Genomic DNA, 26527 nt, shown 5'->3' with positions numbered 1-26527 from the left:
TAAGCGAGTAGAGATATACAAACGGAGTTGTGGTGGCCATTTGGCCGATATTTTGTTCAAATCATAAATGGCATAAAATTATTTGCATAACAAAATAAGCAGAACCCATTTTGACCAAATTTGAGTGTTTTATTTCATTTTAACTTCAAGCCGTTCTTGTAGGTAGTGCCTTTATACATTTATAATACCTACAAATATTATAAAATATATGTCATAGAAGCCGTACAGAATATTTATATTTATATAGGGTTGGTTAGCTTAGTCCTTTCCGATACCAGATGGATAAAGTTCATAAAGAGTAGTCATCTTTTAAGATGCCTGCGCTTGACGTGAACAGACTCTGTGGCCTCACTAACTAACTATACCACTTCCAGTGACTCATACCGTTGTATACCCAAATGCTTAAAGCTTAGCCTTGCCAATGCGGTGCAAGTTCACAAGAGATGCTTCATTGTTTTCCTAGTCCGTTGCCCTTGACATTTCCTGCAGTCTTCTCGACTAAACTGTGACCAGTAAGTATTCCCATCATGTTCCTACAGTCATTTGATTTCCATGCCATTTTTGGTGTGGTTTTCAAATTATGTGATATAATGATGCCAGAAAAAGATTTATCCAAATGGTTTTTTTCTAGAGAATACCTTAAAGGCAAAGCTTCCAATTATTCAGCAGCTGTATATTTTGAACTACAAGTTAAAAAAATATTACAAACAAGAAAAAAAAGCTAACTTCGTTTGCACCGAAGCTACATACCTATAATACTCTCCACAAATAAAAAAATTCCACACAAGAACTGGATTTTGATCGTTCAGTTGTATAGCAGCTATATGCTATAGTGATCCGATATCGGCGGTTCCGACAAATGCGCAGCTTCTTGGGGAGAAAAGGACGTGTGCAAAATTTCAGTTCGATAGCTCAAAAAGTGAGCGACTAGTTCGCGTATATACAGACAGACTGATCATTCATATATATTTATACTTTTTAGGGTCTGCGACGTCTATTTCCAAGTAATCTAAATATACGCTGTTCAGGGTATAACAATTAATATGATTTAATATATTAAGACCTTGGACTTTAACACAATTGCTAAAGACCTTAGGGTAAAAATGCCGATATTTGCGGTTTTTCATTTCTTAGTATACATACATACATATTGGTACTTTATTATTGCATTCAATGTCTTTCTTTTATTTTTTAACCATTATTACTTAACAGCAGCCTTGATACTGCCATTAAATTTTGGGAAAAAAGCTCATGGTTGTCATCAATGAACGCCGCTGAGCACTAACAAACGCTGACGTAGTGAAAAGTGCAGCATCTTCGCGAACGAATCACCGAAGAAGAAAAAAAACAACAAAAAGGATTTGGCGAAATAAGAAGAGTACGAAAGAAAAGCCACTAAACAATGTAAGATGATGAAATATTCACGGTTTCAGATTTTAATGCCGAGTATTGGCATTATGGTATTTACAATATATACTTACGAGTATATAGAAATATTCAAATATACAAGTATGTACGTTTTAATACCTCGTGTTTATAGTTCTCTTTATTGCTTTTATCTAATTTTTTTTCCTTTATTTGTGGTAGCTTCTCATTGCAGCTTATTTTATTGACTCGCCTTCATGGTATACTGCAACTACAATGAGTTCAATGGCTAATATTACATTGTTAGTATTTATATAGTTTTGATGTCTATTCTGAAATGTGCGCAGTCGTAATTTTAGATTTTGTCGTACACATAACAGTGCATGAGGTCTCCTGTAGGAAATAAAAAATCACTTGAAAAGAGCACAAAATTGTTGATGAATGGAATACACTTTAATCAAAAAATAAAAGTTTTGCTAAGATTTTTCTTATATTACAGTTGTTACTTTCAAATTTATATGTAATTTCTAAATGTTCTAACATATTCAACTTTGCACAATTTTAAAGTATATTTTTACTATTTCAAAGAAAGTGTTTTAAATATTTTTCAGTTATTTTACATTTGGTTGACAATTAATAAAAAACGAACTAGATAAATAGTTAAAAAAATTAGCAAATTTCAGCAACAAAAAGTCAATAATTTTTCCTACTGGGTACATTGCTATTTATATATTTGTAGTGCATGCAAATTTTCATTTGCATAAACTATGTAAACTTTTTCGCACTTCTACTGTCACTCTAACGTCATTTGATGCTTCACTCAATTGTTTAATTATATTGCAACAAAAGCATACAAATACAAGTTCTGATGATGTAAAATGCACTTAGTTTAATGCAATAAGGAAAGAAAATAACTTCATCTGAATAAAAATTAGTTTTATTTAAAATTTTATAAAAATATTTTGATAATTAGTAGTTAGTAAACATTTTGAAATTAAGCATATCCAAAGAATTATTTTTTTAAACCCGAAATACTTAGTCAAAAAGTAAAGCTGATTTAAATTAAACTAAAATATTTCATCATATAATTACTTAAATATTATATAAAGAAAGCATCAGTCAGCGAGTCATCGTATTTTGATGGAAGTTAATGGTAAACATGCTCTAACTGAGTGAATGTGCCAAAAGTGGTTTGCATGATGTAAAACTGGTGATTTTGGCTTTTAAGCGGAAGCACGTCCTGAGCGGACGATTGAAGATAAGGAACTGGGAACATTACTCAATCAAAATTGTTGCCAAGCACAAGAAGAGTACGCAAAAGCTTTGGAAGTCACTCAAGCAGCAATTTCAAAACGTTTATAAGCAGCCGGATACATGCAAAACCAAGGCAAAGGGGTTGCCATATGAATTGAACCCAAGAGACGTTGAAACAAGATTTTACACGTCAGAAATGCTGCTTGATCGCTCGTTTTTGCATTGGATTAAGACTGATGATGAAAAACGGATCCATTACAACAACACTAAATGCAAAAGATCATATATGAAACAAGGCCAACCAAACGGCATAGCCGAATATCTACGAGGCTAAGGTAATGCTTTGTATTAGGTGTATTCAGAAAGGCTTGCTGTCTTATGAGCTTCTTAAACTGGGTGAAACTATTAATGGCGAACGCTACCGACACCAATCATTAAATTGAAGCGTGTGATTGCCAAAAAAACACCCAGAATTTGTGACAAGACTCGTGGCAATAATTTGCATATCATGACTATGTTTGACTTCATGTTGGAAGTCCGGTAAAAAACTATTTGAGAAACAGCGGGTTTGAATGGTATTGACTATCTCCGAACAAATTTTTCAGATCGGACCACAATAGCATATAGGTTGATTCACATTGATATTTTATCCTTGTTATGCAACATTAAATCGACTTGAAGGTTTTATATCAAATAATGTGCCTAGAAGGAACTGGTTTTCAATTAAATGAAAACCGTTAGCCGGTTTTCAGATGTAGTTATATGTATATTCGGTGCAGTCGAAGTTAATAGTTTTCTTGTTACTTTCTTTATATATTTTTTTACGATTTATGGTTCTTAAATTATTTCAAATTTTATATAATTTTTATGTCATTATCAGCAAGTTTTTGTAAGAAAAGTACATTCAAGAAGTAGAAAAGTTGTAAAGTGTTATTAAGCAATCGCTATTATACATAAATAGAAGTATTTTTATGATATTAATATTTGCACATATTATGTTAGTTTATTGATAGTATTACTTAACACATCCGCAAATAAATAAAACAAAATAAATTAAGCACATAAATGAAGAGACATTTGACGTCGATCACTATTTAATAGTTTTTCTTTATTGCAATGACATTAGTTTCCTAATTAATTATTGCTATTAGCACCCTTTTTATATATTATATGTTATAAGTAATTTAACGCTTTTTAATATTTGCCCCATTTGTCAACATTTGCTCGCAAAACAATAGTAAATTGCATCTTTGTACTATACTTTAACCGACTGCTAAATACATATACATACATACATATATGGTGGTAGGAAATACAATATAATAGAAGTGCCCACATACAAGTATGTATTGTACATATGTATGTCAATTGTTGACAAATATTGCTGTTTACTGTCTTTTGTAATTCTACTTGCATATTTTAACTTTTAGCCGGATGTGCGAAATATTATTGAGCGCAACACTAAATAAATAGTGTTTTTACAATTCTAGTGAAAATATTGAAAATATATTTTTTGTCATACGAAATGCAATTAATGTGAATAATTGATGTCGGTACTTTACAGAGTTAAGTTATACTGGACGGCACAAAGGTAAGTAGTTTGTTATATTTTTTAACAGAGCATGTGTCGAAATATTACTAAAGGGAAGCCTTTTTGCCAGAGAGTGTGAGGAAATGTCATTGAAGAGAGTCCTTTTTGTCAATAGAGTATGAAGAATGGCATTAAAGTCGCATAACCACTCGTTACTTCATGCCGATTTTATTATGCCAGTTTTGAAACTTTTTTAGAGGTTTTTTGTTCGATTCACCACTTTATACATTTTTATTAATTTATTGGTTTTTGATTTACAGCTGTTTTGAAAATTTTCGGCTTAATATTGCGCTGACTCTTTCGCATCAATAAATTATGAAGAAATTAAATTTCGGCAGTCAAATGCAAACAACTTTTAAAAACTCGAAATAATATGTGCAAAGTTATTATATTTACTACTACTGTAACCTTATGCGAGTTTATTGAAAAATTGTTTAATCAAGTCGTCTTCAGCTTCAGCTTTCGAAAACTATTACTAATAAAAAACTAATTCGAATTATCGTTTTCGAAAAAAATTATTATTAAAGGAAAAAGAATTCAAAAAAATATATTTACAATAGATATAAATAGAAATAAATTAATTTTTTTTCAATTAAAATGATCAATTATCGCAATAGTTCGTTATAATTTGTAACGAATCGATATCTCTTTTCTATATCTTCTCTTATATTTTAATATTCTTAAAGACTGAAACATTGCTTTCCTGCTCACTTCAGCTTCATAACAGTTCTAATATACCTTCTGCTCAAATATAAACGAGACTTTATCCATAACTCGACAAGGACATGACATATGGCCATACTTTTTTTTGCTTAGGTTGGTAGGCTGTTATATGTTTACATGTTAAATTTGAGCGCGATCTGTCACATAGTTTTTTTTATACTCTCGCAAGATGTTGCTACATAGTATAATAGTTTTGTTCACCTAAAATTAATCGAGTTTGATATAGGGTTATATATATATAAATGATCAGGATGAAGACACGAGTTGAAATCCGGGTGACTGTCTGTCCGTCCGTCCGTCTGTCCGTCCGTCCGTGCAAGCTTTAACTTGAGTAAAAATTGAGATATCTTTATGAAACTTGGTAGACATGTTTCATGGTACCGTGAGACGGTTGGTATTGCAGATGGGCGTAATCGGACCACTACCACGCCCACAAAACGCCATTAATCAAAAACAAATAACTTGCCATAACTAAGCTCCGCAATAAGATACAAGACTGTTATTTGGTACACAGGATCACATTAAGGAGGGGCATCTGCAGTTAAAATTTTTTTTTTTAAAGTGGGCGTGGTCCCGCCTCTAATAGGTTTAATGTGCATATCTCCTAAACCGCTAATGCTATAATAACAAAATTCACTGGAAGCAAATGTTTTTAGCACTTCTATTGACGGTGTGAAAATAGTTGAAATCGGGTGGCAACTCCGCCCACTCCCCATATAACGGTACTGTTAAAAACTACTAAAAGCGCGATAAATCAAGCACTAAACACGCCAGAGACATTAAATTTTATCTCTGAGATGGTATAAATTGGCTTTATAGGAACCGCGTTCAAAATTAGTCAGTGGGCGTGGCACAGCCCACTTTTAGGTGAAAACCCATATCTTGAGATCTGCTCAAACCGATTTCAACCAAATTCGGTGCATAACGTTCTTTTTATGTTTCTATGTTACAGTGCAAAAATGGGCGAAATCGGACTACAACCACGCCTACTTCCCATGTAACACCATTTTAAATTCCATCTGATTCTTTCACTTTCCACTATGCAAATCAGGTAACAATGATTATATCGGGGTAAAACTTTGCGTGAATAATGCAATTAAAGTATGCCACCTTGCGGCCAAAAATTGTCTAAATCGAACCAAAACTGTTCAAACCCCTAAGTACTAAATATGTGGACCCCAGTGCCTAGAGTTGACCTTCTACCGAAAATATCAGTCAATCCACAAAGAAATCTCAAACGAGTATACCATTTGACTTTGCGAGAGTATAAAATATTCGGTTACATCCGAACTTAGCCCTTCCTTACTTGTTTTATATATCTTCATAACAGTTATAAAGAGTTCAAATACACTTCTTAAAAGTTTTTTTCGCGGTGTATGATAAATATAGCGCCTAAAAGTATGCTTCATTCACGTATAAACAAATGAAGTTTAGAAACGAACGCCATATTTTTATCATAATTTCAGGCGTGTTTTGAAAACCTGTTTGAACTATTGGAACACAGCGAAGCTGAAATGTATTGTAGCTACAGCTTAGTATATAACATATATTAAATACAATGGTCACAAAGGCATATAAATATACAATGAAATGTATATATATATATGTATATACATACATATATATGTTCGTACTTTAATATAAATAATATAGATATGTATTTATGAGTTTTATCAGCTCAGTAACCTTTAAATCGTTAACGCTGATCAACAATATATTGTGGAAGCCCGGAGAATGTTCCACTAAAATTAGCATATTTTCAAATAGCCACCTTTCTGTATTTATTATTATTTATATTCTAATTCCATTTACAAATAAAAAATAGTTATCAAATGGCAAGCTTTTGAAAAGCACAAAAAAAAATTTTAACTAGAGTTGCCACCTTTAAAAAAAAGTAAAACTATACAACCAAATATATATTTCACGCCGAATACTGCAATAGCGACAACAAAGACACAGTTTTCAAATAAGCCAGTTTTGAAACAGAATTTAACATTTTTTAAACACAAATATATTATATTAGAGTTGCCATATACCTGTGTATTTATGTATTGCATGTATGCTATAGCCTTTAAAACTGCTTAACCTTTTTTGCTTAAGTTTAAAAACAAGTCGTGCAAACACGCAGAGTGTTCTATGCAAGAAAAAAAAAGTAAGTGATGCCAGATCATTATGAAAAAAAAAACTCAGACAATAGATCTGATTCATTGCCGCTATATAGTCGTAATCTTATAAATAGTTCAGTAGAAGAAAAATATGTTAGTAAAATATTGTAACGCTAGGTGGCGCTGTAGTGGAATTGTTAGGGCAAAATCTAAATATGTCAATTTCTCATCAGTTCTCGGCTGTGCATAAATTTAACTTGCCCTTGTTAAATTTAATTTTCTTTAACACACTCGTGGTGTTCACTCTAATTCGTGGAAATAGTTATAACCGGAAAAATGCTTGGTAATTATTTTGTACTGCCAATGGTCTTGAACTTTGCTTTACACCCAACAAAAACAACATCAACAACAACAACAAAAATTGCAGGATTATTTACAGTTACATAATTACTTTACGACCATCTAATGATCACATTACTAATTATGACTTTAAACATTAACCGTTAATTATGCAACAAAAAACTTGCTTTCTCCTCGTTGTTGCTTTCCTTGAATAGACTGTTGTCCTAAACAAAACAGCGAGAAACCTGGCAACCGGTGAAACATTTATGAAGTGCAAAATATGAAAAGGCAAAAATTAGCTGCGAAGTAGCAAGAAAACACACCCAAAATTGTAGGCAAAGCAAAATATAGGTATATATTTGCAAAAGTATATAAACAACAAATATACTAGAAACGTAACTATGTACAAAAATATATGCATACCATATATGTATGTATGTATGTGCACCAACCTTAAACCATGGACGCTTTAAAGAGCTGATATGGAAATTGGAGTAGGGAATTGCGACAGCTGCCCAAGTGCCACTGCCCTTTCACACAGTAGAACAGCGCAGACACAGGACATTTGAGTTGACAGCCGGCAGGAGGGTAAGTGTGGGGCGCAGTAAATTAATTAAAATAGTGTAATGGGATATGCAAAAGTGTAACTCATGGCATAAACTGAAATTAATAAACACACATACATATATACACATAAAAGTATATATAGGTATGGTTATGAATATATGTAGGTATATGCAGTCTATTTTGCCAACAATGGCTAATAATGAGGCCATTGATAATAATGGCATGTTGATTATCAGCCGATGAATGATACGAACGGTGCACCGAAGAGCATTGAAGAGAAGAAAGTGCTCAATAATTATTAAGTAGTTACCGCTGTTGCAACGTTGGAGAATAGATATAAATAGATATATACAGGATAATATAGCATGAGCGTATAATCGAGCTGATTACATAAAAAAAATAATTTAATTCATCAACGAAAACGTGATGATATAATGACCATGAAAGAGAAGATAAAGTAGCGTAGTATGAGTAATAATACATTGCAAATATTCAGGAGATATCTGAAAATTAATTTTCTTCGAGGAGTATTTTAGTATATGTAATAATTGAGCTTTCATACAAATTTTTAGCAATCATATTATTTCATATTTCATAATGCTAACTACGTAAACTTCTTAGATACACAGTCGTTTACTATTTTGTCAAGTTCGCTAATCGTGTAAATGTCGTGGACTCATCTCAGCGGTGCCGAATGCAATATCCGAAATCTACTCGTTCCCTTTCCGATGGAAGCTTATCGGCTTTGTAGTTACCAGCGATTCGGCTTTGACCGGGCATCCAAATGAGTCTGATGATAAAGTAGCTTGATGCTATTTCTAGTGAGGACAGACACTCTTTGACTAGCTTTGTGCGCAGCGGTAGCGAGCTCAGCTCTAAGATTGCCATTCTGCTGGCGGATTGAATGCTCACCTCCCTGAAGTGGAGGCTGCACTTCGTAGCAGTACAGCTACTGCTACTTTAATAGCAGCCACTTCTGCCTAAACAACACAACAGTGGTCCGGTGGCCCGTAGCATTAAGTTTAACGGAGAGCTCCTTATATAAATATTTTCCTTCAACATTCCTAACTTCGACACATCAGTGAAAAAGCTCACTGCGCCTGTACTCCAGTGACTCCTGCCCATCCACAAATCTTTCGTCGGCATGTGAGCAGAGAAAACCTACCGTTAGGAGCCTTCGCGAAGCAGTGATCCAAGTTTTCAGGAATGCAGTTGAAGGAGGAAGAGTTTCGACGTCCCTTGTTCGAACGCCTTCATATACCCAGCTTCCCTGAGCCTTAGAACGCAGCAATGCATCTACCGACAATGTCCACGGGTGCTATGTGTAAAATTGCAAAAACTGCTACTTTTGATGTAGTCCCCAGTTCACCGGAGATGCCGATGAGAGCTGCTCTTTGGACACGTTCAAGCTTCTTAACGAATGTGGCCTTTTCGAGCGAACTCAAACAGACGAATACATCAGCGAACATTACTGGCGGGACTACGGTTTTGTGGGGCCTAAACACAACTTTTGCTGAGAGTTCCTACCTTTTTCCTATATCTCCTCTACAGCAATCGTCCTTCATGAAAGATTTCTATCAAGGATAAGACCTAGGTAGTTTACCTCATCAATAGGTTGAAGACATGAGCCTCCGAATGATGGCAGAGGAACGTCTAGGATTTTATACCACCTAGTAAATAAAACTATTTCAGTTTTAGTTGTGCTGGTTTTACCATAAAAGCAACATATAGGCTGATACTAAGGAAAAAACTGAAGAACAGAAATGCTTTCTTCAAATATTTTCCATAAAGTGAGGGGTCTTCAAGTTTTTCTCCTAGGAGCAAACATTTTTTTACCTAGACTTCGTCTGTCTATACTGACTGTTTTCGCAAACCCTTCGTATGAGTAATTGCATGTACTTATGTAAATACAAAGCTCACAATGGGTAGGTACATACTTGTATGTACAAATCTAGTAAAAATCCATCTACAGACAGAGCTGAGTTCTAGTACAAAGCAGTAGGATAGCGATTCCAGCGCTTTCATGTATACATATTTATATACGAATATACACGTACGAATATCTCTTTTAGGCTAGACGAAACTCATATATTCATATGTTTTGTATACAGACATATACCTATACATATACATATGAGCACGTCCGTGTACTTATTGCCGCAGTGGATAATTAACCTAATGAATGAGTGCACTAAATGAATGAATAAAATAAACCAAATGAATGGGAACAGTAGAGGAGAGCGGGGTCTGGCAAAAATACGACACTGAATGAGACAAAGTGTGTTGGAGTATATTAAAAAGTAATGAATGAAAAAATTTATAAAAATAAAATGAAATAAACAACGTACATTACAAAGGAATGGTATTGTTGAGTTGGTCATAAGCATATAGTCACTTACAGTTAGTAACTTAGTTTCGTCATTATATGCGTATGTGCTTCCTAAGTATAATTAATACGTGGCAAATAACGATGGCAGACCACCTACTTGGGATTTAAGATAGGGTGCAAAATTTCAGATCGATAGCTCTAAAACTGAGAGACTAATCCGCGCACAGACCGACGAATATGGCCAAATCGACTCAGCTCGGCACGCTGATCATTTATAGGCATATCTACTTTATATGGTCTTCGACGTTTCCCTCTGTAAAACAATAAATTTCGTGGTAAACTTAATATTGCGAATTCCTTATAATTCCGTTTTTAATTGATCTAACTATTTTATAAAAAGGTTCTCTCTGAAACTTAAAGTTCTAAGAATATTCTTAACATTAAAGAGTCTCTTAAAAACTACACTGTAAAAACAGAAACTAGTAGCACTCTCCATTTGGTCGAGTAAAATCAAATGTCACAATTTCCAATAGGAGATGAAGCTCGTTCAAGCTTTTAACAAAGATAATTTTCTACATTCCTTCACTGAGGATTTTAAAGTTATGTTGCAAGACATTATATGTGTATATATATATATATAAGTTTATACATTCACACTAAGTAAATTTCCGAAATTATGTAATCACTTTGTTTTACATTTTACTCGCTCTACCTACAGTATGCGCATTCAACTAGTCTACTAAACAACAATTTCCCCAGTCGACTTGTGCACACAATTTAATTTCCGTTCTTGGCTTTCACAAATGAGCGATATTTTCGCAGATAATGCAAAAGTACAGGCAGTGGATGGACAACGCGGCAACAGATTTGAAAAAAAAAAAACAAGTGAAACTTAAAAGCCATCAACATCATCTGAAAAAATATAGATTATGAGCTTTCTTAAGTAATTAAGAACATTGGGCAATATTTAAAGGTAAAAAGTTAAAGAGGCGAACTAATACTACAAATTAGAGACGAATAATCTCTACTTCATACATAACTTAAAGCATTCATATAAAGCTTTTGCGATCTACATATATATGCACTATTTATATCTTTAGCTAGAAAGTGTGAAAGCTGTATCTTTAAATAAAGCATTATTTATAAGCAAAAAGGTAGAGAATGTAATAATATAATTTTTATATGTCACCTACTAAGCTTTAACTGAAAACGGTAAAAGCTCAGCATTTATATGAAAGCTCTACTCATTAACAAAAAGCTTTAGAGAAATATTGATTTTATTATTATATTAATATGATTATTATTTGATTTGTACTGATCACGTATTGAGTTTTAACCGGAAAGTGTGAAAGCTCAGCATATAAATGAAAGCTTTATTCATCAACAAAAAGCTTTGAAAACGAACTCTTTGTCCAGTTTTATTAATGCTAATATTTATTTTTATGTATTTGTTACATATTAAACTTAAACTGAAAAATATGAAGTATGCTTGGTATTTAAATGAAAGCTTTATTCAACAACTCAAAGCTCTAGAAAAGAAATCCTTCTCGCATGTTGTAAATATTATTTTTATTTTGTTTGTATTTATGATCTACTAAGCTTTAACCGGAAAGTGTGAAAGCTCAGTATCAAAATGAAAGCTTCACTCAACAACAAAAAGCTCTGCACAGAAATTGCTTTTCTGGGGTTTTGTTAATATTATTTTTATTTGCTATAAACACACATTTGACGTACTGTGCAAGCCGCAAATGGTCTTCTTACAGCGACAGCATAACTGACAACCAGACTACTAACAAGCCAAACGTCGACGAAATAATATTTGACGGTCAGCAACGTCAACAGAACAACAATAAGTACCCACATAGACAAACAAACAAACAAACGAAAAATGGCAAAACCAACAAATCAGAACATGCAACAACAACAATGATAAACTTTCAATGATAATTGTTGTCGATAAAATGTGACATAATGCAATTTTGCTGCTGACGCCGGCTGCATTGGGCGCAGCTACTAGCCATTCGTATATATGTATGTATTCAGCGTTGTTTGCTCTTCCTGCGCGGCAAGCGGTTTACACAAAGCTTTTGTGGTCACCATTAAATGTACAACTGTCACCATAAAGACAACAACAAAAATATTTACAGTTATAGTTAGAGAAAATAGAGAAAATGAACAGCGTTGAGTGGAGAGCAATAAAAATAGCATGTCAATAACAGCTAAAACAAGCTCCAAACAAGGCGTTTTCAAGGCGGCGGAGATTGAGTCTAACTGTTCTTTTGATAAGAAGAGATAAGCGATCACATAACTGTAACAATTTTATAATGGTATTCCATGCAGTTAGTTTTTGCGCAAACTGCACTTTTTTAAACTTTTTTAGTATTATCATGATGATTAGTCTGATGATAACGTTGAGAAATCGTAATTAATCTTATCAATTTCACTGGTGCGCTTGCTTCAAATACCTGACACCTGGAAAGTTATATAGCATTGTTGTTGTAATTCTTCAGATATTTATTTATTATCGCGATTACTAATGCAGAAAATAGTTCTCGGTCGCTGGGTTTTTGATAGCCTGTATATCCTCCGTGGTTTTTCACTAGTTTTCCGATTCTATTCGGCATAGATGGAATTAATTTTTGGCAATTTCCTAATAGATAGAATCCCAAAGTTCCTTTGCTTTTCGCCACAATTGCACCTTATTTTAAAGAGGAAAGGCTGCCAATCTTCTCTTAAGGTTACTTTACAAGTTCTCAATCGGGTTGAGATGAGGATATTGACTAGGCAGGTAACATTTGCATCCCTTAACCACTCAGATACCAAACTCGATGTATGTTTCGGATAGCTATCTTATTGATAACTCCATCTCAGCGGCATGTTTTCTTCAGCATATGGTAGCAACACGTTCACAAACCATTATGTTTCCGCCCGCATGCTGAATTGTCTTTTTCTTGTGTACCTACAAGCAAATTATTTTCCTATAGGGCGACAGACAGTTCTTTTATAATCATTTCCATAAGAAATAATCTTTGCTTCGTCACTTTCACTCCAATATTTGACCATTTTTTCTCAAGTGGGATCGCACCAATTTTTATGTTCAGCGGCGAAAGCTTTTCTCTTCTGTATATGGACCTTTCTTAGAAGAGTAATTTTTCTGGCTTTACGCCCCGGTAGATTACCGTTCACTAATCGATGCCGAATTGTCCATGAGTTAACATTTAGTCCTACTTCAGCAGTCAGAAAAGGGTTCTTTTTTGCCATGAGAAATATACGGCGATCATCAATCAGTCCAGTTTTTTTTAGACGACCAGTATTTTCCTTTTAATTTTTTTGCTTTAGAGCATTAGTTACAAAGTTTTTCGACTTTCCTAAAGTATTGTCCATAAGTGTATATAAATAAACGAATACACGTCTGTCTATAAGTTCAATTAGTTCCTCAGTTTTTGAGATATCAATCTGAAATTTTGTACACGTGTTTTTTCCCCAAGTAGTGTAATATCCGAAGCAATTGGAAAATATTTTATTTAACGAGATATCTTCACCAAATTTGACATGGATTATTGTCAAAGCAACGCTAAAATATTTGAAGAAGTTCTTCAGATCGAACCACTATAAAATATAGCTATAATTTGGTACAGATTATTGCTCAAAGCAACGCTAAAATATGAGAAAAAAATGTTCAGATCGAACCACTACAGCATATAGTTGTCACACAAGCTAAACGATCAAAATAAAGTTTTATTTGTAACGGGTATTCGAGCATTTTTGTTTTTATTAATGTTAAAAAAAGTTTTTTAATATTAATTGAGTCTTTGCGCTGCTAAAGCACATAAATTCCATTCCTTCATTTTCACGCTTATACGAGTTTATTATTTTTGTACTTTAGACTTTTGTACTTCACCAGCACACGCATAAGCCCACATTCACATGTGTACGGTATCATTTTATAGCTATGACAGTTATTTTATAAATATCCACATATTCATGTTTACACAAACACATATCATATACACCACACATACGTACACATAATGCACTCCTTTTTGCTTACAAATGCACACAAACACATTTTCACATTTATTGTGCGGTTATGATTCATACCGATGAGCTGCCGCCAGCAGTAACCATAAACGATTTGTTTTTATACTTACAATGACAATATAACAACAACAAAAAGTCATAAAAACGTAAGCACAAACAATAAAGAAGTATTTGTTTGACGACGCGTTGGCGGCATCGATAAATAGCAACAAAAACAACAGACACCTTAAGGGCTATCCCATTGTTTGTAGAAAAAATTGGCTTAAAGAGGTCGCAAACTCCACCTAAGCAATGATACAATGAAACCGCCAGCTGTTTGGCATAATTTGTTGCTGTTTTTTGTGCGTAAAACTTGAAATTATATCAGTATAATTTTGGGCTACTGTGACACAGCTTGAGGTGCTACGCGGCGTATACGTAACATGAAATGAGAAAACTCAAATGTGAATGTGCGATGCATATGTTTGCATGTGGGTGTGTGTATGTGTGCATTTTGTAACACTAGCTGTGGGCTGGTGGCAAGCGCCAAAATTGTGCTTATATAAATTAATACACACATACATAACCACATTTTTGTATACATATGCATGTACATATACATGCATACAAACATTTATTGTATTTTTCACCAAATAATTGCATTTTATAGCCAACTCTCGTTTATATACACAGTAGCACAAATATTTGATTGTTGATTTTTAGACACACACACACATACATGCACGCTTATAGGCAGCGACATGCGAATAAATCAATAAAAATGCGGTGAAATGCATAAGAATTTCGGCAAAAGTGCCGATACACGCGCACACTTGCAAGAAACTAAGCGTGTTATTAATGCTATCAAATTGTATGAGTGTTGTTGTTTGCTATTTAATTCACTTTGCGCACTTCATACAAACTAGCGAGGCAGGCAAGCACGTTTTTGCTCAGCAGCTCTTCTCACGCATATACCCACTAAACCATGTACGAATATATAAATTTTATACAGTTGTATTCACACACATACACATCTATAAGCATACACTATATGTGGGTGTGCACCTTCGCCGCTTTACTTTATCTATTTATCATTTGTATGCTGGTTTATTGCCTTGCTGCTGCTATGATAAAAAATCATTCACCGTTATTTTACTTCACCACCAAATTTCTAGCAAGTTCTACAACATACTCATCTGTCTTTTTGCACTCACTTTTATTTTCCTTTCAGCTTTTCGCACAAACTTCACTGTTCCACCGTTAATGCCTTTGAATAATTTATTGCAACGCTCTTCGTTATACTCAATCTTGTGCGCGTGCCTGCCTGGCGTGTCGTGGCGTCGCATTTGCTGCAGTGGCGGCCGCCTTTTCGACAGCAACTGCCTTGAAAATCAATGCTAAAATGTCTTTGCGAGTCTTTCATTTTACATTTCCACGCGTTTTGTTTTTTTGTTTGCTATTTCCGCGCATAGCGCCACACATACACATGCATGCAGGCAAGCGAGTGTGTAACTGTGTGCATGTACTTTCACCCTTTCTTGTCTTCGCACCGGTTATCGAAATACTGTTGGTCCCTTTGCTTACATTTGCTCAGCGCTTTATTGTAAATTTCGCTCATCATTACACAATTGCGCTCAAATCACGACCGCGCGGAATTTGTATGGACCCAAATGCTCGGCGCACTCGTTTTGGTTTCGCTCATGCTTTCTGTTCTTCCGTAGTCACACACTCTTTCACTCAGTTCACAATTTACCGCTGCGTGTTGTAAATGAGTGAGTTGGCGCTTTGAGTGTTTTTACCGGCTTTTTCCGCCTTACATTTGTATGTGTGTAAATGTGTACGTGTGCATGTAGGTATGTAATAAATACACGCTTGTTGAAAGAAGTATTTTATGATTCGTACTAAAATAGACATTTATGACTTTATCATACCCCATATACTTTTATATGAAAGAAACGCTTGTCAATTACGGCAACTAACTTACAAACTAAATATATTATATATTTTAATGTTTGAATGTATGACAGGTTTATATACATGTACATATATCTCTAAAATTACAGATTTCTTACTACCAAGCGTTGATAATAAATACTGCTTATCAACTAAAGCGATATACTCTGTAATTATAAGGTTTATGAATTGTGATTACAATACCGATATCAAACGATTTCTCAAAAGCTGAAAAATTTACATGAAAAGCATGCTGATGTCACTTTCTCATCTACGCATTCCTGGTGAATATAATTCTTATGTGCATATGTAGCAGTTGTAGCGCTTAAAAACTAAAGCCTTCTGCTTTTTTTTATCAAGACGAGCTTTTAGACATCCAATTGATACAATAATCAGCCTCCTGACTTTTATAACCAAAAGTTGATGATAAATATCTAGCTATAGGTCAACCAATAATTCGATAAACGAACCGCAATTAGGCGCGCTACCGGCACTCGGCTGCTTCTGGAGTACAGTATGATATCATAATGTTGTAAACGAAATGCTTATCATTAATAAAACATATTAATACCGCAAAACCAAATAACTGGCTGAATTAGACCCACAATTTCTAACTAAGAAATGTTAATCCCGAAATTCCGAATAGTTGCTTAAATTAATTAAATAAAATTTTTCTTAAATATTAATTCCGAATTGTTGGTTAAATGCATCCCGAAATTTCATACTTAAACATAAATCCCGAATTGTTGATAAAATGAATACCGAAATTCCTTACTACAATAGAAATACCGAATGGTTGATTAAATGAATACCGAAATTTCTAACAAAAAAATATTTTACACAAAATCCCGAATTGTTGGTTAAATGAATCCCGAAATTTCATAACAAAATATTAATGACAAACGGTTGGTTAAATGAATTCCGATGTGTCCTACTAAAATTAAGTAATCCCGAAACTAATCCCGAATGGTAGTTTACATTAATCCCGAATTTTCGGGATCGTGAATAGAGTTATACAAAAAAAAAAAACTAACTATTAGACACCAACTCTAGCTGTTTGGTTTAACAAACTTTAAAATAACGTATTTAACACGACCAATATTAACCTACATATGTAAATACATACATACATATACACAGTGACGACCAATAATGTAACACGTTAAAAGGCACCTATATTTCAACTAAGTATATTCCAACAATTAGAATTAAAACTTTTTTTTGTAATGTTGTGCGTGGCCTTTAAGTCGTCACTGTATATATCGTACTTTGGCGCTAACAAAATCTACTTAACCCTTACATTTATTACTTTTACTTATGAGGTACTATATAAAACAGATAAGAAATTTAAAACTATTTGTAAATTAAATCCACTCACTCCGTCGCCGAAGATAAGCAACTTTAATGAAGTGGCCACTCGCTTGAGTGTTAACACCTACGGTGATTAAATATTGCCGCGTGCCATCTAAGTTGTTAAATACATACATATATACATACAGGTATATACATGTATATGCGCTTCATTTTGCCTTGCTATCAAAGTACGCAAAGATAAAACATATTTTTTTACCTTCAGCATAAAACTAGAGCAAAAGCTCCAATCATTAACACTTATAACGAAAGGAAAAAGCTTATAAATTACTTGAAAAATGCACTGATAGGGGGCAATAATAATAAATGGACTCAACTCGTCACGCTAATTATTGATATATGTTCGAGCATATAGCGTCTCGTATATAATTTGTAGGGTCTCAGACATTTCCATCTGGCTTTAAAAAACTTCGCGGCTAACTTAACATAACCTGCTGTGTAAAGCAGTCAATTTCAACTGTTAATAACCTATAAGATCCACAAAATGAAATATATTTTTAAGTAGTTGGAAGCGAGATATAATGTATCGATATCAGAAAAAAAAATAGTAAACGGTTAGTCGTGGGACCTTCCCGTTGCAATTAAGAGCTCATACTTGGAGAGCCTTTCTAAGAGGCGTTTATTAACAAATTTTCCGGAGTATAAAACGAAAAAAAATATTATTTTTTTGACCTATCCTACTGAAAATTCCTACATGATATTGGGTGCCTTTTGTGATGTCATCAGCCGCTGAGAGATGGTTTTAAATGGAAAAGTGTTTCCCAGTAAGTTTCCCACTAAAAACAGAAGTTGTTTCATTACAATCTATCGTTTCTCTTTACGCACATAAGCATACTACATATAAGAAAAGAAAATTAAAGAAAGGGTTTTTTAACGGTACCAAGACCCAAATTCTCTACAAAATATTTAATTAAACTCATGCAAAACAAACTTTTCTGCAACACAGTAACCCAAACTGACCAGCAATGAGTGGATATGTCTGCTATCAACAACACTCTCAATTCAATATACCGTTTATGAGAGCGAAAGAGAGAGAAAGTGAGCGCATAAACGAAGATAGGCTTGGATGCTGCAATTCTGAGTGCATATGATGAATGAATGAGCTGATGGCGAGTAGAATACCGGACACTTGTACACACACCGAACACCGTTAGACGGATGGACAAAAGCCAGTAGCAATGTTACAGACCGAGACGAGCCTGCGAAATAAAGTGAAGAAATGAAAACAACAATGTGTGCAGCGTAGAAAAAAATTAAGTATGGCTGGTTGAACGGACGAACGATGGTGGATGGAGGCAACCAACGAAAAGAGGTGTGGGTATGCGCTAACGGACAGCGCTCACTAATGGGGGTGACAAAATGGAGCAGTAACCGAGACGACAAATGAAACTGCATATGTATGTTGAATTGAGTACAAGCAAGTGGTTGCAAATCGCATGGACCAGTATGAAGCGGTGAATGCCGAATACTGGCTACAATGGCAGCTCAGTACATGCGATGTATGTATATATGTATGTATGTATATTTGAGTTTATAATTGTATATTAATTTTTTGCACTGATGCCTGTCGCAATCAGCGTAATGGCGTGCGCTGAGGATTTAAATAGCAAGCTGCAGCCTGATAACTTATTTGGCAAAGTAGGCGATTTCGCATTGCGCACGAAAAACGAAACGGAAGTGGCGAGTTTGTCGGTTGGAATGCAGTTGAGGTTTCCTTTATTAATTATATGCTTGCGTCTAATTTTATTTCTTGTTTTTATGTGTCGCCATTGTGCGCCTCACATTTCAATGCCAGTCGCAATGACATAATAATTGTGATTTTTCGCACAAGTGAAATTCTGTATGTATGTGTATGTATATAGTAGGCGAAAATGAGCGGAAAATTCTGCATTAAATTTTGTTAATTAAGTTTTCAAATTTTTAATTTTTGTACTTAAATTACTTTTTGTTGCTCTTCGTCTAAGTCTATCATAAATAAACAGAATGCTTGTAAGAAAGTATATTTAAAATACAAAATAAAATTCATATATACATAGATATATTATATATATATAACATCAAAACAGTTGCGTCGCCTTTTCAAAATGATTTGCATATACATTATATGCATATTAGGGTGCGCTAGAAAAAAACTAATATCGATTTTTGGTTTTAAAGTAACCTGTATAGAGAGAAAAAATTATTTCCGCTACGAAGAATTGTTAGCTTAGTTTTGAGAAGTGTCGATTATTTAAAGTTTCCCAATCAAATGACACATAAATAATTTTTATACCTTGAACAGGGTTATAATAAGTTTGCCACGGAGCTTGTAACACCTGGAAGGAAATGTCGGAGACCCAATGAATTATACATATATATACAAGTAAATTATCAGCATGACGAGCTGAGTCGATTAAGTCATGTCCGTCTGTTCGTCCGTCTGTATATATACGCACTAGTCCTTCAGGTTTTGAGATATCGGTCTGAAATTTCGCACACTTCCTCTCCATGAAGCCTCATTTGTCGGAACCGTCTATATCGGATCACTATAGCATATATTTAGCTGCCATATATACTGAACGATCGGATGCAGTGCTTGTAAGGCAACCTTTTTCATTTGAGGAGATATCTGAACGAAATTTGGCAAAGGATATTATCCAAAACAACGATGCAATTTTCGAAGGAATTGTTCAGATCAAGTCACTAAAGCATATACCTGCCATAAAAACTGAACAATCGTAATAAAGTGACTGTATGGAGAGATTTTTCATGTGACGATATATCTTCACGAAATTTGGCATGGATTATTGATTAAGGCAATTATGCAAAATTCAAAGAAATTCTATAGATCGGATTACTAAAGAATATAGTTGCCATACAAACTGAACGATCGTATCCAAATCCTTGTAAAGAAAACTTTTTGATTTGACGAAATATTTGTACCAAATTTGACATCTCATAATGTATTGTTCAGATACCAGACCATAGCATATATGTAGCTGCCATACAAACTAGCCGATCAAAATAAAATTCTTGTAAAGAATATTATAAATTTGTGAAGGGTATTATAGCTTCGGTGCAACCGAAGTTAACGTTTTTTCTTGTTTTCCATTAAAAATCCCATAACTTATAAATAAATTTTTACATCGCGAATTTGCATAAAGCATAAAATTTGCAAAAAACACATTCACAGTGGGATTTCTCTTCATACAACCATTCGTATATTTGAAAGGTTTCCAAAGCGGAAAAGTCAAAAAATTAAGTTATTTTTTTTTACATCATTCACTAAAAAATCGAAATTAAATATTCAAATAAAAGATAATAGTTAAAAATTAACGTTTATAAACAAGATTTGTCGAAACAACAGAGTTCTTATATGTCTTTTCTTTATTTTCTGCACAAAAATCTAACGGTCCTCAAAAAATTCTAACGATATATTTTTTCCTCTTTTCACGGCATTACAGGCAATTTTTTTTTCTCCGTATGTTGGTTCATTTTTATACATAAATTGGTTATTAGTTTATTTTGGCTCACCCTAATTTATCCCTATATATATATATACATATATATCATGCATAGAGGCATCAGTTTATAGCACCTTAAAGGCATTTAAATGCCTCAAGTGCGACACTTTATGAGCTGACGCTGCTGCTACAATCAGGTCTCATGCGTTCGCTTTTGTACTGTGGGGTGATAGTGCCGTATAGAAATCTTGTGCTAAAAATACCTTTTTTGTCGTAGATTTCGTAGCGTCGTCTATTGCGTACTGTATACAGCATATAGGTTTGTGTGTGTGTGTTTGCAAATTTGTACTCAAACAAAGTATTTTGTATTTATTATGTTTTCTTAATTTTTTAAATTCTTTGGGTACCTTTCCTTTTTTTTTCTTGCAAATGTGCAAAATTGCTGCGCTAGGTCATAAAAATAGTAACATTCACACGTTGATGATAGTGACAATTTAGTCGGCTAGATTGGTTGTATATTACTATATGTTTCTCAAACTTTTCAGCCTCAATTGTAGTATTATTTATAGTTAATCTTTTACACGCGCGCTAAATCAATTCAAAAATCAGAAACATCGCTAACTTGAGCGGTCCGAAGCTATAATATCCATCTCAGGCGCATTTCTTATAAAAATTATATGTGTAAATAATTCTAAAAACGTAATCGGCCAACAATTTGCATCCAACGGAAAAGGTTTTGCTAGTTCTTTCTAGCGACGTCGTTGGATATAAACAACCTACAAGTCGAATTAAGGTTACATAATAAGGAAAAATGATATTTCATGAAGATCGGCCAGCTTAAGAGCCAGCTATATGCTATAGTGGATAATTTGTTCGACAATTTGTTCGAAGATCTTCACTTTGCCTTGAACAAAAATCCGTGCCGAATTTCGTGAAGATATCTTGTCAAAAAAAAGTTTACAATACAAGTATTTGATTTGGAGGGGTCAACTCAAATGTCAGCTATATGCTATAGTGTACCGATCTGAACCATCTATTCGACGGTTTTACCATTGTCGAACAATAATCCCGAGTGATCTAAGAGTGACTATAATAAAGAATTTTTTGCTACTACTATACCAATTAGCCCCCGGTAGGTAGGGTGTAGAATTTGACCGCGGTAAGGTATGCCTGTCGTAAGAGGCGACTAAAATCCATATGTACTACGTCTGTTTTTAAGCTTTACCACGAAATATCAGCATAGTTAGAAATAGTGCTATAATACTCAGCTTGAACTGATATTATAGACTTTAAATGAGTTTCCTTATAATGAAAAGACATTTGAAGTTCAAGCTACCTAAATGTTGGAAGAACTGAAAAATTCAGTTCAATGTGGAGTTGCATAAGCAACCAGGTGCCGTATCTACGCACGGCACAGGTTTTAGGTCGGCCTCAAACCCGACCAAGGTGGAATAAATGTCCTTTCCACCTTACTAATTGATATCCAAATAATGCTTGTAAGTAACTTGCGTTATTTGAGCGCTGATGCATGCATTGTTTTGATCCGTTGTGCTTTTGAGCACCGTAAGGTTAGGCCGTCGCCGGCAGGTACTCACGTAAATCACAACGAAAGTTGTCTAGCCAATAATCGGTAAGATTAAAACATTACTTTCTGGTCCTTAATGTACATATCTCAAGGCTGTCTGAATTATGTACCAAGTAGATTTATTGAATTTGAGGTAAAAATAGTAGTCTTTGGCAGAGTAAGAATTCCTAAAGTTAATTAATATAAAGTTATCAGCTCCTGTTGGTAGCAATAACTAGCCATATAAATCAGAAAAATACACCAGTCCCTATTTCACAAAATGCGATCTAAAAGTACCGGTATTTCCGCTTCATAAGTGATTGGTCTGTATTATAAAGCTTATCGGCATAGTAAAGGTCGATACGAAATTATTTGCAAACTGTTAGTGTAGTTTCCGTTCGAGAGTTTCGGAATGTAGCAGATACACGAGCAGAAAACAAAGGAGCAATCTGGAAAAAAAATTGAGTTGTCTAACAAAACTCACTCACCCACTCATAAACTCCTCAATACAAACTTGTACTTACTCATTAGTTCTATGTCAATGCTGCTGCGAAAGTTTTCGACTCAGTTTCTACTCCGTTTTGAGTCGGATATGGTTGTAAATTCCGCTGCGGTTTTAATCGCTGTTTGCTTTTATGTAATTTTCACTGAATTTTTTTCCCCTCTTATCATAGCTACTATGGTTATTGCTGCATTGAGGTTCAGCTGTTTTTTTTATTTTTTTATTTCTTCCGAGTTGTGCTAATTTTTAACTTGTTAAATAAAATAAATTAAATATTGTATACTACTATTTATTCTTAGCTTATTTACTTATTCGTACTTTAGTTTGCACATTTTGCTTGATTTTCCTTCATTAGATTCTCTCTGTTTCCCGCTTTTTTACTTTGCTAGCTTGCTATCAATCTATTATCTATCTCTTTATATCTGTAGCTCTTATCAATTACTCATCATGTACCGCTAACTTTAAATAAACTTCTTCGCTTCACTCTTTATATTTGATTTTTGCTTAGCCAATACTCTATTTCTGCCTGCTATACTCTCTTTTTCCTTCATCCTCCTCTTCTTCTATTTCTTCCTCTTCTTTTCCTTTTTCTTCTTCTTTCATATTCTTCTACAAGTATATCCTTCTGTACCGCTACTTTTACTGCTTTTTTCTTACTATCGCTACCAATACTTTTTCCTTCCTTTGCTCCTCTCGTTGCCTGCTTGCACTTGCTATTCGTTTCCTCTTCCTGCGCCACTCTAATCCAACTCTCGCTCACTTCCTGCAAAGTTATCTGCGATTTTCACACATGTATCGGTTTACAATGAGTAGTGTTACTTCACTTTTTTACACTCACACTCTTTTTTTTATAATCGAAATTTCGCAACCGATTTTTAGCATTTTTTTTTACACCACCACTAGAAGCTGGTTATCGACATAGGCTTATCCAAAAAATTTTGTTATAAAAACTGATTCACAGAAACAGCGCACACACACTGAGACACTTTTTCTCTTGAACACTACTGAAATTCCGAAAAAAAATACTTTCCACGCCTTTTTATAACCTTTGAATACCGCACAATTAAATCAGGTTTCGTCAAATAACAGTATTTGCTCAGCACACTGCAGTAGAAATTGACTCAACAATTTTGATTTTTAGTTAATTATATTTTTTTTCTTGCTGGTGATGATTATTCACAGACACAGCGCTGACCGTCCGACATACAGTAAAGTGTTTTTGTTCTTCAGATCTTCTTTGCTCGCTTGCGCCGTGAATATCAACTACTGCTCCGTATGTGCCGAGTACACGCCAATACTGAATCGTAAAGGGTGACAGCCGACACTTGCTAACCTATAATTTTCACTCTTAAAAAATTCTTGCGACCAATTATATGTATGTACATATGTAAATAAGTACGTAAGCTCACCGAAATCACCACCGAATTGCATTAGGCAATCTATGGCATTTAGTCACTAACAACAACATCACGGCCTCCCCCGTTTATGGCACATGGCTTTGTATGCGGCACATGGATGGATGGTTACCGAAATTCGCTCATTTAGCATAAGTCACTCACAAAATATTTCGTGCTCGAGCGCGCAGTTCTCAACTACACGAAAACTTTCATATCTAACTTACTCTCCTGTGTACTATACACTCAGCGTACTCACATATTGGCCTTTCGTTGTCGCTGCGGCACCCTCTTCGGTTGCGGCGTGCCAATATTTGCTTTGGCATACCCTTATGCCTCTTTTCACCCCCTAACCAAAGCGGCGGTCGTTGTGTTGGTGCTCATTGAGCATTTGGCTTGTATGCCACACTTTTGTTCCACACGCACAAATTCATGTCAGACCTGTGACATATGTGCATAGACGCATCGCGGCAAGTGTGTTGTTTGCTGCCGCGTGCATACAACACCGCCCTAATGGTTTCATAATAATTATACGAAGAGCCAGTCGCCAGCCGCCGCCGCTGTCGTCAACCTCGTCTTACCATAAGGCTGAGTCAGCAAAGCGCGTTGGCAGCGTGAGCACTTTCAATTTTGGCTTTGCATGTGACGATTAGTCAATTATCATTGCACGAATTAGTTGGTATGCAAATTTTGCGTTGGATTAGCGAGAGAGGTCGCGTGTGCACGGTAAAACGCACAAAAGTATGAAATAACAGCACATACCCATTCACACCGCGGCGTGCTGTTTGGAGAGTCGGTGACATCGCTGTCAGTTTGTAGGCGATGTCAGAGTAGGGGTCGGCGGCGTTGGTGGGGTGGCATTAGTGTGTCGGAAGGTCGTTTTGGCGCAGCGCATGCGTTGTATTGAAAGAGCGGCACCGCTACCCGGCGTGGCAGCTATGCTTAAGTATTTGTAGTGGCACATGATGTGCGAATGAGCATACATGTCTGTATGTAAAGTTCGCAATTAATTCTTGGCGAGCGTACGCGCTTCATATTCGTTTCTTTGATAGCAGCCCTCGTACTCTTTCGTTCGCTCATAGATTTGTTCGTTCATTCGCCAATCTTTGGCGACTCTCACGCATGAATTGTTTGCAACATATTTGCGGTTTGTCATCGGTCATCGTTGTTAGCCGCTTTCACGCCTAAATAGAGAGTTGCCAGATTGCTCGAGATAAAATTAATATCCAATTAAAATTAAGTTATTAAGGTTATATTTAATAGTTAATATGATCTGAAAGGTGAATTCTCGAAAATATCGATAAAGTAATAAAAAACGTTGGATCCGACACTCAAGAAAGCACTGTTTCAATTTCGCAGGAGCCAAACATTGTACCACAACACGTTTGGAACTATCTAAATAAGGTTGGATACAAAAAATAGCTCGATGTATGGGTGCCACATGAGTTAACGCAAACAAATCTGATGGATCGCGGTGAGCTGACACAAAAATTGGCCACGCCAATATGGACTGTCTGGAAGGTTTTGCTATATGTTTGGTGTTATTGACAGGGAATCATTAATTATGAGTTGCTCCCCTGCCTGCTCCCCTGCTGCCAAACTCCTAATTAGGATCTACACGGTCAACGATTGTACTGGAAGCAAGCAATCGGCCAACTTTGGCCAATAAGACAAGAATTGTTTTCCATTTTCGGGAGTTCGTTATTCAAACCAAAATTGGTGAAAATCGAAAACTCATTGTGTTGTTGGTCAATTGTACGATCGCGCGGCAACAACTTTGTATATTTAGCAATCCCAAATTTTTGAATACGTTCCCTTCTTCGATCAACTTCACTTTAGCATAATCCAAAATAGTTTGGTTGATTTTTAAGCTATTGCATACCTTCTATCGCGGGCTTTGGGTGAGGGGACTGAATCAAAAGATTCCATAACGGAAATAAACCTAACAAGAGCAGGGTGACTCAAAAATATTATTATTTAAGATTCAATTTTATTTATGGCAAA

General features: G+C 34.9%; 1 protein-coding gene across 1 annotated transcript in view; it reads right to left on the bottom strand.

Annotated features, from left to right (window-relative positions):
- Positions 1–24388, bottom strand: part of LOC106621440 (putative fatty acyl-CoA reductase CG5065) — a 75346-nt gene extending 50958 nt beyond the window's left edge. Inside the window, exons 1-2 of the mRNA XM_070109329.1 lie at positions 23968–24388; positions 23152–23379 (exon numbers count right to left, since the gene is read on the bottom strand). The gene's annotated coding sequence lies outside the window, so the exon portion shown is untranslated. The remainder of the gene's footprint in view (positions 1–23151; positions 23380–23967) is intronic.
- Between the last annotated feature and the right edge of the window lie 2139 nt (positions 24389–26527).

The sequence above is a fragment of the Bactrocera oleae genome, chromosome 4, assembly GCF_042242935.1.
Source record: "Bactrocera oleae isolate idBacOlea1 chromosome 4, idBacOlea1, whole genome shotgun sequence".
NCBI classification, from domain to species: Eukaryota; Metazoa; Arthropoda; class Insecta; order Diptera; family Tephritidae; genus Bactrocera; species Bactrocera oleae.
This window is presented reverse-complemented; position numbering and strand designations above follow the sequence as displayed.